We start from the raw sequence: 13,888 nt of genomic DNA on the forward strand, positions 1-13,888 counted from the left end.
AGTTTGAGGATGATACGCCGTACCGATGTTCAACCTCGTCCCCAAAGCTTCATGAAATTTCTTCCAGAACCTCGAAGTAAACCGTGTATCCCTATCAGACACGATCGATAACGGTACTCCATGCTTGGTTACCACTTCCTTGATGAACAAGCTTGCTAACGTTTCTGACGAGATGGCCTCTCGTATGGGCAGAAAGTGAGCACTCTTGGTCAAACGGTCCACAATCACCCAGATGGTATCATGTTGCTTAGCCGTACGAGGTAGCTTAGTTATGAAATCCATGGTGATGTGTTCCCATTTCCACTCAGGTATCTCTAGCGGTTGCATCTTCCCATAAGGCTTCTGATGCTCGGCTTTGACTTGTAAGCAAGTTAAGCACTTACTAACATAATCCACTACATCATTCTTCATTCCTGGCCACCAGTAATCTCTCTTCAGGTCTTGGTACATCTTTGTAGCTCCAGGATGGATTGAGTACCTTGACTTATGAGCTTCATCTAAGATTCGACTTCTAAGATCACCATGGCGTGGGATCCACATACGGTCGAACCTAGTTTTAACTCCATGAGTGTTTTCCACCAACTCATCTTGCTGGCCATAAATCCTTTCTCTCTTTACTAACCCTTCATCTACTAACACCTCCGACTGCACTTTGATGATTTCTTCAAAAAGACTTGAGTTCACAATCAGCTTGTATGACTTCACTGTTGCAAGGACTTCCTCATTCTTACGACTTAGCGCATCAGCAACCACGTTAGCTTTACCGGGGTAATACTTAATCTCACAGTCGTAATCCTTTATCAATTCTAACCATCTTCTCTGCCTCATGTTCAATTCTTTCTGCTCGAAGAAGTACTTTAAACTCTTATGATCGGTATAGATAGTACACTTAGTGCCGTACAGATAGTGCCTCCATATCTTAAGAGCATGCACTACAGCTGCTAACTCCAAATCATGCGTCGGATAAGTACTTTCATAGGACCTTCAACTGTCTGGACGCGTAAGCTATCACCTTCCCTCGTTGCATCAACACGCAACCTAATCCTTGATGCGAAGCATCAGCACAAACAACGAAATCCTCGTCACCATCGGGTAGAGTAAGGATTGGAGCTTGCGTGAGTCTCTTCTTCAATTCTTCAAAGGCTTCTTCTTGAAATTTTCCCCAGCTGAATACTATCGACCTTCGGGTCATACCGGTCAGCGGTGCGGCTATCTTGGAGAAACCTTCGATGAATCTCCTGTAGTAGCCGGCTAACCCTAGGAAACTTCGTATATCAGTCGGATTTTGCGGAGTCTTCCAATTCGTTATCGCTTCAATCTTAGCTGGGTCCACGGTAATCCCTTCAGGATTAATCACGTGACCTAAAAATTGCACTTCTCTTAGCCAGAACGCGCACTTCGAAAACTTGGCGTACAACTTCTCTTTCTTCAGTGTCTCCAATACCTCTCTCAGATGCTCAGCATGGTCAGACTCGTTCTTTGAATAAATCAATATATCGTCAATGAAGACGATAACCGACTTATCCAACATCGGCCGACACACCCTATTCATCATGTCCATAAATGCTGCAGGAGCATTTGTTAGACCGAATGACATTACGAGGAACTCGTAGTGTCCATACCGCGTTCGGAACGCTGTCTTAGGGATGTCTGCCTCCTTCACCTTCAGCTGATGGTAGCCTGATCTGAGATCTATTCGTGAGAACCAACTTGAACCTTGCAGTTGGTCAAACAGATCATCGATCCTTGGCAAAGGATATCTATTCTTTACCGTAAGCTTATTCAACTCACGATAGTCTATGCACATTCTCATACTTCCATCCTTCTTTTTCACAAACAAAACCGGTGCGCCCCACGGAGAAACACTCGGTCTTATGAAACCTTTGTCGAGGAGTTCTTGCAGTTGTGACATCAATTCCTTCATCTCGGACGGTGCTAGACGGTAAGGCGCTTTCGCGACGGGCTGGGCTCCTGGTACTAGATCTATCTGAAATTCTATCCCTCGCTCAGGTGGCAACCCCGGAAGATCCTCAGGGAATACTTCTGGGTAGTCGCGCACAATAGGAACATTCTTCATTTCTTTCGTCTCGGCCGTAGCGTTGACAACATACGCCAGGTAGGCTCCGCACCCCCGCCTTAACAAACCCTCGGCTTTTATCATCGAAATGACATTAAGCCCACAACTCTCCTTATCACCATAAACCGTCACCGCACTACCATCCAATGACTTTAACCTTATCATCTTACTTTTACATACTATCTGAGCCTCAAACTCAGACAACCAATCCATACCCAAAACTACGTCGAACCCTCCCAAGGTCATAAGATGGAGACCATTCGGTTGCTTCCCTATTCGATCGAATGGACTGATTCGATTGACTCATTCGATCGAATGGACTGATTCGATTGACTCATTCGATCGAATGGACTGATTCGATTGACTCATTCGATCGAATGGACTGATTCGACGCCTTCAAGCTGGGCGACGGAGAAACCTACGGGTTTTCCGGATTTTCCAGATTTTTTGACCCAAAATCGAAGTTTTTGACATGGAAATGTTCGGGATTGAAAGGGCTATCGATTCCCAGTGATTTTAAACATCAAAAGTTGCATTTTGACACCAAAACAAGACGGTTTTTGACCCGAAAACTCAAGTTACGAAAATGGGAGTTTTTGCTCGATTTGAGGCCGAAAATGGTTATGAAAACGGATGATTTTCGAGAGGGACTAACCAAAAACGATTAGGAACAAGATTGTGGACTCGGATTTGTGATTTGAGAACTTTCTCTCTCTAGTTTCTCTCTCTAGAATTGAGAGTGTTTGGGTGTGGGAGTGGAAGGAAGTTAGTGAAAAATGGGAGGTAGGGTCTTGTGGTAGTAACTCTCGAGCCCACGGGCCCAAGGCCCATTCTCATTTAACCCATCTTACGTAATCTAAGCCCATGACCCGTTCCTTACTCGACATTAAATAACTAAAACGTGAAATCACTAAACATAACTTTCTTTTATTTATCATTATAAAAATTTTAGGATGTTACATTGATGTAATCTGTAAGCAACGTATTAAGTTTGGTTAAAAACTCTAATGAGTTTGCTTGTCACCGAGTTCACTTACCACACTGGTGAACTCCAAAACATTGTCATAACTTGCATTAGTTCGCTAACAGGGGTAGCAAATTGAGTAGAAATACAAAAACTTTAAGAAAAACAACTAAAAGTGTTTAGCAAAATACTAATCACCTACTAATATAAAAGTTCGTACTCCCTATCTTCCTAAGAGTAGAACGTGACATAAAGTTATAGAAGCAAACTTTCGCACTAGTTAGTGTACTAGTATCATCATTTCCTAAAAAATGTTTCTGCTTTTTAGGGGAATGGCAGTTGAAGACTCAAGTTCTCCCCACGGCCTACGTTTGACAATTGAAGATTACCCATACGCTGTTGATGGGCTTGAGATATGGTCAGCCATTAAAACTTGGGTTGAGGATTACTGTAAATTCTATTACAAAACCGACGACATGGTGAAAAACGATACGGAACTCCAGTCATGGTGGAAGGAACTGCGAGAGGAGGGACATGGCGACCTCAAAGATGAGCCATGGTGGCCTAAAATGAACTCTATTCAAGATGTGATTGACAATTGCACCATAATAATATGGGTGGCTTCTGCTCTTCATGCAGCTGTAAACTATGGCCAATATGGTTATGCGGGTTATCCCCCTAATCGTCCAACACTAAGTCGTAGGCTTATGCTCGAACCATACACTCCTGAGTATGATGAGCTAAAAGAGGATCCCAAAAGTGCTTTTCTGAAAACTGTCACCTCTCAACTACAATCACTTTTGAGTATTCTCTAATAGAAATATTATCAAGGCATACGTCAGATGAACTCTACCTCGGTCAAAGAGAGTGTCCTGAGTGGACAATGGATGTGGAACCTATGATGGCGTTTGAAAAGTTTGGCAAGAAGTTGAAAGAAATTGAGGAAAAGATTGTGAAGATGAACAGTGATGAGAGATTGAAGAATAGGAATGGACTTGTAAAGATACCATACACTCTACTATATCCTAGCAGTGAAGAAGGAATTACGGGAAAGGGTATACCAAATAGCGTGTCGATATGAAACGTGTTTTTACCTAATCTTCTTAATAAAGTGTCCTAGTGCATATATCATTCATGTGGCTTGTGTGGACAGTATGTGGCACGTTAAACTTTGTGTTTTCTAATCTATGCTTTATATTTTGTGTTCGCTATATCTTACAAGAAAGTTTAGTTGAATCGTTCACATGAAATATGTGTCTATGTAATCTTTCTCTACTAGAGTGCTTTCGTCTAGATTTAAACATGGAAAGTGTACATTCTTTAGACTATTTTGAAAGAAAAAAATATGTATCAGTTTCCTTCCTCTTCGGTTCTTTTCTCTCCACTTCTATGAATATTCTACTGTTGTAAAGGCCGTTATTCTACTGTTGTAGAGGCCGTTAGAGGCGATGGAAAACTATAGCGGGAAGGAGAAGTAGATGATGAATGCCTCAAACATTCTTTATTCTCTGTTTTTGGGAGTCCAATGCGCACGACTACGCCCATGTGTAAGGTTATTCATCAAACTGTCATCAGTCAGTTGCTCAAGCCATGGAAGTTAAGTCTAAGACTCCTTGTCAGCATGACCAGAAACATGACAAATAAGAAAATACGTTAACATGTCAACTACCAAGTCCATAACTAGAGAGACAATGCATAATCGGTCATTACCACACATGGATCTTTAATACGTTGTCGACTCACTAACTTCAAGTAATTTTGCACTATGAAAATAATGTGCATAACTAATCAAAAAATATTATTTTATAACCTTAAAGTAAGTTACAAGACTTACCTGATCCTAGTAACTGTAAGTGGCTTGACAAAGAATAGTGTTGGTTTGATCAGAGTTTGGAAACAGAGAAATAACAAAGACAGAAACTTGCAGAATGCCTTTTTGTATTATAACTTCAACGATTACAAAAGCAGAAAACAATTGAATACATGCAAAAAAACTTAAACAGAACAACTACTTAAATAGGCTAAAAGCTAGACTTGTTCTTCCTAGAAAGGTGGCACTCCTCCTTCCTTTTCTGAACGACTCCAACGTTCACACGAACGTTTATTCATTGCTGCTTTCTCGGTCAGCACTACTCCACTTTACTTGTTCAATGCCATATCATCAATCTTAGTCAGCATTATCCAACATTCTCCCCGTTAATGCTGACTTGGTTAAGGTCCTCCACTCCGATCAAGCTCCTCATTTCTTTGAACTTTATACGTGGCAACGGCTTTGTTAAAATGTCTGCTTTCTGCAGCTCTCCCCGTACATGTTCAACATGTATTTGATCCCGATCCACACACTCTCGTATGAAGTGAAACTTCGTATCAATATGCTTGCTTCGTTTGTGAAATACGGGGTTCTTCATCAAAGCTATTGCAGACTCGTTATCAACCAAGAGTTTTACCTTCTGCGCCTCACTTCCAGTCAATTCACTAAGCAAATTTCGCAGCCACAACGCTTGGCAAGCTGCTGCTGTTGCAGCCATGAATTCAGCCTCACAGGAGCTCAACGCAACAGTCTGTTGTTTTTGTGAGGTCCAAGTGATTAAATTGTTTGAATAATAGAACGCCATACCCGTGGTGCTCCTTCTATCTTCAATATCCAGCCCGTGACTGCTATCGCTGTACCCGCACAGTTTTCCATCTCCAGCCTTTCTATACCACAAGCCAAACCCGGTTGTACCCTTGATGTAACGTAAAATCTGCTTTACTGCTACATGATGGCTCGCTTTAGGTTCTTGCATGAACTTGCTCACCACCCCAACCGAATAGCTTAGATCAGGTCGAGTATGAGTCAAGTACCGTAGACTGCCAATGATTCTCCTGAACTCAGTGGCTTCCACTGATCTGCCATTCTCATCTTTTGTCAGCTTCAATTTTGCTTCCATAGGAAATTGTGTATCATTGCACGTTGCCATTCCAGTACTTTCAAGTATCTTCTTTGCATAACCTTCCTGTTTAATGAAGATACCTTGGTCACCTTGCTGAACTTCGATTCCCAAATAGTAACTTAGAAGACCCAAGTCACTCATATCGAAAGCTTGCTTCATTTTTTTCTTGAACTCTTCAATTTCCCTTTCATTAGACCCTGTTACAATTAAATCATCAACATACACACCCACAATTAAAGTTGACCTGTTGTTTTGCAACTTGTATACTGCTTGATCTTGTGCACACTTGATGAAACCAACTTCTTTTAAGGACATATCAAGCTTTGTGTTCCAAGCTCTTGGAGCTTGTCGAAGCCCATAGAGTGCTTTGTGTAACCTGTACACCCAACCTACTTTCCCTTTAATCTCGAAGCCCAACGGTTGCGTTACATACACCTCCTCTTTAAGCTCTCCATTTAAGAAGGCTGACTTGACATCTAAGTGATGAACAAGCCAGTTTCTTTCAGCTGCAATTGATAGTATCAAACGAATGGTCTCCAATCGTGCCACCGGTGCAAACACTTCCTCAAAATCAACACCTTTTCGCTGCACATACCCCTTTGCTACCAAACGAGCTTTGTACTTAGTTACCGAACCTTTCGCATCCTTCTTTACTTTATACACCCATTTTAACCCAATAGCTTTGTTTCCTTGTGGCAGTTGGGTTAAGGACCAGGTGTTATTTCTTTCAATTGAGTCTAGTTCAACCAGCATTGCTTTTCTCCAAGACTCCTCCTTTGAAGCTTCCTTAAACGAAACAGGTTCGTCATCAGCCAGAAGAAGTTCGTTGTCCTCATACAACTTACGTACTTCTTCATCGGTCATTGCAGAAGCCTGTTGATAAACATCTTGAATTTTCTTGAAGCCCTTTGGTGGTGTATGATCAAAAAATCCATCATGGTCTTCCTCATCTTGCATGGGAAATTGAGGATTTTCTTGCAAATTTCTTGTGGGACCAGCAGATGTAGGTGAACTTTGGTCTGCTGGACATGGGGTATTTTGGTTTGAATTCCCATGCAAGTTCTCCATGTGGTTGATATCTTCATTGGGATTTGGCTGTAAAAAAAATTCCTGTTGACATGGACCTTTCACTTTGTACCTCCTTCCAATCCCATCCTTTTGTTTCATAGAAGGACACATCACGTGATACAACTACCCTTTTCTCCTTTGGATTGTACATTCTGTATGCCTTACTTCCAGGCTCAACTCCCAAGTAAATCATAGGTCTGCTCCTATCTTCCAACTTTTGGAAGTTACCTGTTAATTTCATTGCGTACCCAACACACCCAAATACTTTCAAGTATTTTAAGTTTGGTTTCTTCTTCATCCATGCTTCATATGGGGTTCTATTCTTTACAGCCTTTGTAACAATTCTGTTGAGTAAATACACAGAATGGCGCACAGCTTCTCCCCACAATGGTTCTGGCACTTTAAATGATTTTAACATAGAACGAGTCATGCCCATAACCGTTCTATTCCTACGTTCCACAACACCATTTTGTTGTGGAGTGTAGGGGGCTGTGGTTTGCCTTTTGATCCCCATTTGATTACAATAGTTTGTAAAAGCTTGGGAATTAAATTCCCCACCCCGGTCTGTTCTCAACATACTGACCCCATGTTTAGATTGTTTTTCAACTCTTTTCATAAAGATTTGAAACTTCTCTAAAGCCTCATTCTTCGTTTTTAACAAATACACCCACATGAACCGACTAAAATCATCGACTATGAGGAGGAAGTAACGGTTACCTCCCCATGTTTGGGGCGTGATCGGGCCACAAAGATCGGCATGTAGCAACTCCAATGGCTTAGAAGCTCTCCAATTGACTTCTTTTGGAAAACTTTTCCGAGTTTGTTTGGCTACCAAACATGCTTCACAAAGTTGTTCAGGGTGTGAGATACACGGTAGACCTCTTACCAGCTTTCTCTTGGCCATCGATTCTAGCACATGGAAATTGGCATGTCCCAACCTTGCATGCCATATCCAAGCTTCATCGTCCATGCTAGCTTTCAAGCACACTGGTTTTGCAATTTTTAAAGTTATTCTATATAACCTGTTTGCTGATCTTGGAATCTTCATCACCAACCGCTTGTGACTATCGAATACCCTCAGGAATTCATCATGCATCCAAGCATCATACCCGACTTCAGTTAACTGTCCGAGGCTCAAGATGTTACTTTTCAAGGCTGGTATGAAGTATACTTCAGGAATCATTAGTTGATCCCCATTCTTGCATTGAAAGAGTATTGTACCCTTCCCTTTGATCTCTACTCTTGAGTTATCACCAAACCGTACATGGCCCGTTATGCTTTCATTCAATTCTGCAAAGGAGCTTTTCATGCTTGTCATGTGATTACTTGCACCGTTGTCAAGATACCACAAATCTTCACTCTCTCCATTCCGGGTGGCATGACTCTTAGGAAACACCTTTTCCTCATGCAATAACACCATTGAAGGTATTTCTTCTTCACCAACACACAACATTAACGTCGGTCCATCCTCCGGTTCCTTTGTCAAGTGCACTTCTTGCTCTTGTTTGTCCTTGCACTCAGACGCATAATGCCCAAGTTGTTGGCATTCAAAGCATCTAATGTGACTCTTCTTGTCACATGGTTTTCGGTTTGTGTTGTTGGTATCTTTGTATGACTTTCCTGCATACCGGTCACCCCGACCTCGACTGGATCCACGACCACCTCGTGTGTTGCTTCTGCCTCCTCTTTCTCCATTAGTGTGCCCACGTCCACGCCCGGACCCTTGCTTATTGTAAGTCTTGGCACTTGATGATCCTTCTGCTTTAGTGAAAAGCAAAGCATTTTCACTTGAAGATCCACCTTGCCTCAGTTTTACTCGATCCTCATAGGCCTTTAACCGCCCAATTGCCTCCTCGAAAGGCATGCGTTCCAAATCAGAATACTGCTCCATGGACGCAACCAGATGAATGTATTTTTCAGTTACAGTATCGAACAATTTACGTACCAGTTCCTCATTCTCCAACACGGCACCCACACTGTTGTATTTAGTGATCATACCGGATAGTTTTCCGGCATACTCGTCAATTGATTCACTGTCTTTCATGCGCATTGCTTCAAATTCACTTTTGAGTGTGTGTAATCGAGCCTTTTGAACCCGATCTACACCCACGAATCTTGTCTTCAAAGATTCCCACACTTCACGGGCCGTCTTTTTCTTGGCAACTTGCAGCAATATCTCCTCCGGAATTGCTTGGAAAAGGAAGGCTCGAGCCATCTTGCTCTTCTTTTCATCCGCAACCACCCCAGTCTGCGGTTCGATAGCCTCCCATAAGCCTTGAGCGTCCATTATGGCCTCCATCTTGATGGCCCATGTGGTGTAGTTTGAAGAGGTAAGAGAGGGACAGTAAAACGGGAACGAGTTTTCTTTTGGTTGGTTTAGATTGGTAGCTAGTGCACTCATGGTTGCTGAGTTTATGTATTTGGGCATATGATAGGATCGAAAACTTGCTCTGATACCAAAATGTTGGTTTGATCAGAGTTTGGAAACAGAGAAATAACAAAGACAGAAACTTGCAGAATGCCTTTTTGTATTATAACTTCAACGATTACAAAAGCAGAAAACAATTGAATACATGCAAAAAAACTTAAACAGAACAACTACTTAAATAGGCTAAAAGCTAGACTTGTTCTTCCTAGAAAGGTGGCACTCCTCCTTCCTTTTCTGAACGACTCCAACGTTCACACGAACGTTTATTCATTGCTGCTTTCTCGGTCAGCACTACTCCACTTTACTTGTTCAATGCCATATCATCAATCTTAGTCAGCATTATCCAACAAATAGTACCAATTATAATGTAATAATCAAAATATTTATAACTAGTGATTTACCCGGCTCTTTGAGCCGGGACAATTAGGTCCCGTTTCTGCTTCGGTACATTAAAGTACGATAGTACTTGAAACTTAATTACGGGTCACAAATTAAAATTAAAACAGGTTTTTTAAAATGACTAACGTAAGGAGAAAATAAGCAGTTTCACCTACTGCAACTCGCAATACAACTCAAACAGCAGATAGTCGCATACTTCCATCTAAAATGTGTGTTTTGTTATTTCCCAAGCACCTGTTCTGATTTTTGTTTGTGACCCGTAATAGAGTTTGAGCTACAGTTTTACTTTAACGTACCGGAATGGGAAATTAACGCTTATAAGATTCTGGCAATAAAGACCTGTCAACCATCAGTGTTTTTGAATGAAAGTGGAGAATATTTTTAGCTTAAATACATTATACAGTTTAATTGATTTTAATAAGGTGTATAGTTCTATAATCTTTTTGCTAAATGACCGTAATACCCTTTGACAACCTATGACGCTTGACTTTTGAAAGTCAAAATGAAAAGCATATATTGGCTATAAACGGGCCATGGTCAATTAGTTGCAAGCGGGCATTATTGTCTTTGGTGTAAAGGTAATCTGTGAAGGTCGGCTTATCTTACGGGTGGGAGAAAAATTTATGGGCAGTAACAATTATAGTATTTAATGGGTTTCTTTGAAATTGAAAGTCACGTCTGAAACAAATTAAAAACGACTTACAAAGTTGCGCCAAAGTTATCCGTTTATCAAAACAGCCATTTACTAAAATATACTTTTGTAATCAGATCTGGAGCTCGATGCATAACAGATTTAAATGTTATACACCAACTTCAACTCAAAGTCATTTATGCCTATTAAACAACTCGTATAGCCGATCTATTATCGGTGTAAATAAGTTGCAGCACATAATAAGAATTAAAAAAATTGCAATGTGTAGTACCTGTTAGTAGATTGTTATTATTCTTGCAGGTACTAAGCAGTTCGTATGGCAGGAAGTTAAAATGATATACTGGAATTTCTTGCTTCTGACCGTTTATCAGTGCAAATGTAATTCTGAATGCAATAGCATTGCACAACATGAAGCGAGTCGATGAGTGGTTGTGTGTTTTTTGTAGTTGCGATTTCTTTAATATCACTAAAAGTAATTTTATAAGATGGCAATATTATTAAAAAGTCTTGGTGATTTAACATGAAGTGAGGCAGTGATAGTTGCTGATAAAGTAGAGTGTACTTACATTGATGTCAACTAATAAGAAGCATGTTTCTGGGCGTCTAAATGGCTAGTGATATTAAGTGTTGATCCGTTAGAACCATTACGTATCTCATCAACCTTTTTTGTTTTCATGTTCCTTACACTGCAAATAAATAACAAAAATATTTATTTGCACACTAACGCATAACGGTACTCCTATGATTTCTGACCGTCTCATCATGAGCTTCTAAATCTGAAGCGTTCACTGACTGCGTATCAGAAGCTGAAGCCGTACGATCTCTTTTTCTTGAAGACTGAGCTTCGTTAACATTGGCAGATGGCGACGAAATTTATGTCTTAAAAACTCACACAATGATACCATAAACAATAGAAATGCTTTAAATAAAGGGCTGTTATTTACCAAGATCTATTCACAAAGTCGAAACTAAAAGCAGTTATTTGTTATGCAATAAGTTCCTACATTACATCTATACGGCACTGTAACTACTACATATAAACAACAAAAAACAACAGAAGTCAAACTGAAAAAATCAATACTATCATTAGATTCATATTCAGTGATAGCCACATGATTAAATAATAAACAGATGTTGTTGGCCTTAATTGTGTGATCAAGTTTGATAAAATATTGCGGGACAATTTTGTAATTAGTACAAAGTATAGTTTAGGGTGCTTTGTGCAACATTTGTAAGTTAGGGGTCTTGATGTAAATATTAGGCGGTTATAAAGTTAGTTATATAACTACCAGGTAGTTATATAACCGATGTGGTAGTTATAACTGCCATTATGATGCCCATAAATAGATGTTTGATATTAGTGTCTTGTAACAAAGTTGTTCATATAATAAAGATCATGTCGTGTTCGATCAATAAAGTTTTTGTTTCGGGTTTCATCCCTTATGCCCTGTTCTTGAGTTTTTTTTAAAGGAGGGAAAGGAAAGGAAAACTAAGTATAGTTAAAATATGGGTGTTCTTGAGTTTTTTTAGGATGGAAAAGAAAGGAGTAGGAGAAGTTAGGAGGGATTAAATTAATGTATTTTCCCAATAAGTTATCTTCCAAAAAATGGGATGATTACTAAGGATAACTATTTTTTAACATAGTTATCCTTTCCTTTCCTTTAATTTCCTTCCAACTCAAGAACACACCTAATTAAAATAAATTTCCTTCCCTTCCCTTCCCTTCCCTTCCCTCTCCTTTCCTTTTCTTTCCTTGGTTAAAAAACTCAAGAACAAGGCGTTATTGTTTATTCTCTTTGTTATGTTCTTGATTGTTGGTTAAATCGTGATCTTCTGGGTCCTACATTGGTATCAGAGCCACATGATATTCTAATCAATATGAAGTTTCCCATATGTCAAGGGGTGCAAATTCCGGTGGAGTAAGAAAGTCGACAAGGCCAAAATTCAGTGGTGGACCAAAAGGGTGTCAACTAGAGGATGTTATGGTAGAGGATGTTATGGTTGATGGTTACAAGGGATCATCCAGGAGTGAACTGGGCACGGCGGAAGAAGAGGTGGCGAGGAAAGGAAAAGGTGTTGCCTATGCCGCGGAAGAAAAGTCATTAGGGTTCAAAGGTAGAAGATTGGTTACCGGAATGCATAGTTTGGGAAAAGTGAAAAAAGTTAAATATTAAGAACATTGTATTCAATCATCAATCAAGAATTCAGTGGCGTTTACTGGGGTTCTTGAGGAACTAAAAACCGAGTGGCAAGATTCACTGTGAGTCTTGTAAATGAAATAATTTTGGTGTTATGGCGAAACAATAAAGAAGAGGATGGCTTTGGTAGTTTGGTGGCGGTTATAATCGGTCAAGGTTAAACGAGTCGGGTGTGACTTGTAGTGGTGGCTGCGGTGTGATCTGGAGAAAAAGATGTAGTGGCAGTGGGAACGATGGTGGTTCGTTCATTGGAACCGAATCAGAGTAGGCAGAGACTTACTCGGTGATCATTTATGGCGGTCAGGAAGCGACAACGGTGTGGTAACATCAAAAGCAACAGGAGGTTGCGGGTATTGATCTGAAGAGGATGTGTTTTGGATTCAGGTTTGGGAAATAAATAGTCACGATGGGCGGTTGGAATCCCTATGTATTTTCGTAATCAGGCAGGAGGCGTCTAGAGGGCTGTTTTAATCCAAAGGTATTAGAAAAATTGGAAGTCAATGGTTCGGGGGTGAGAAAGTGGCGTTTGGTCGTTAATCAATGGCGGGTAGTACTTCTATATGCAATATAACCGGGGAGAACCGAAGTTCAGCATGAGGCTGAAGGGAATCCAATTAGAAAGCGTTTTGGTCGAGTGTTTCACAAGGCGTTTGCAAGGAAAGCGAAAAGTGAGAAGGAAGGCCATTTACAGAACTATTAAGATGCGAGAAAATACAAGTCCTTAATTGTGTGATCAATTTTTAAAAAATGTTGCGGAATAATTTTGTAATTAGTACAATGTATGGTTTAGGGTGCTTTATGCAATATTTGTATGCTAGGATGTCTTGATGTAAATATTAGGCGGTTATTGACGGTTATAAGTTAGTTATAACTACCGGCTAATTATATAACCGCGTGGTAGTTATAACCACCGGAGGTGGTTAATTAACCGCCATGATGATGCGTATAATAAATGTTCGATGTAAGTATATTGTAACAACATTGTTTGTATAATAAAGATCATGTCTTGTTCGATCAATAAAGTTTGTGTTTAGACCATACGCGAGCCAGCGTGAAGACCACAGATGCCTTCATGAACTTCTCTGATTAAATAATTCGCGTCCTCAGTATCCACACATCGAAGTAGTGGACCAAGGAAGGAACGTCAGTAAAGAACACCATCGTGCATC

At 40.3% G+C, this 13,888-nt stretch overlaps 1 pseudogene; it reads left to right on the forward strand.

Moving 5' to 3' along the window:
• Window positions 1-3,089: 3,089 nt before the first annotated feature.
• LOC143579968 (putative linoleate 9S-lipoxygenase 5 pseudogene) lies at window positions 3,090-4,122 on the forward strand (annotated as a pseudogene).
• Window positions 4,123-13,888: the final 9,766 nt, after the last annotated feature.

Source organism: Bidens hawaiensis, unplaced genomic scaffold, assembly GCF_021521415.1.
Source record: "Bidens hawaiensis isolate Kalapana, Puna unplaced genomic scaffold, B.hawaiensis_p1.1 tig00030181_1, whole genome shotgun sequence".
Lineage (NCBI taxonomy): Eukaryota > Viridiplantae > Streptophyta > Magnoliopsida > Asterales > Asteraceae > Bidens > Bidens hawaiensis.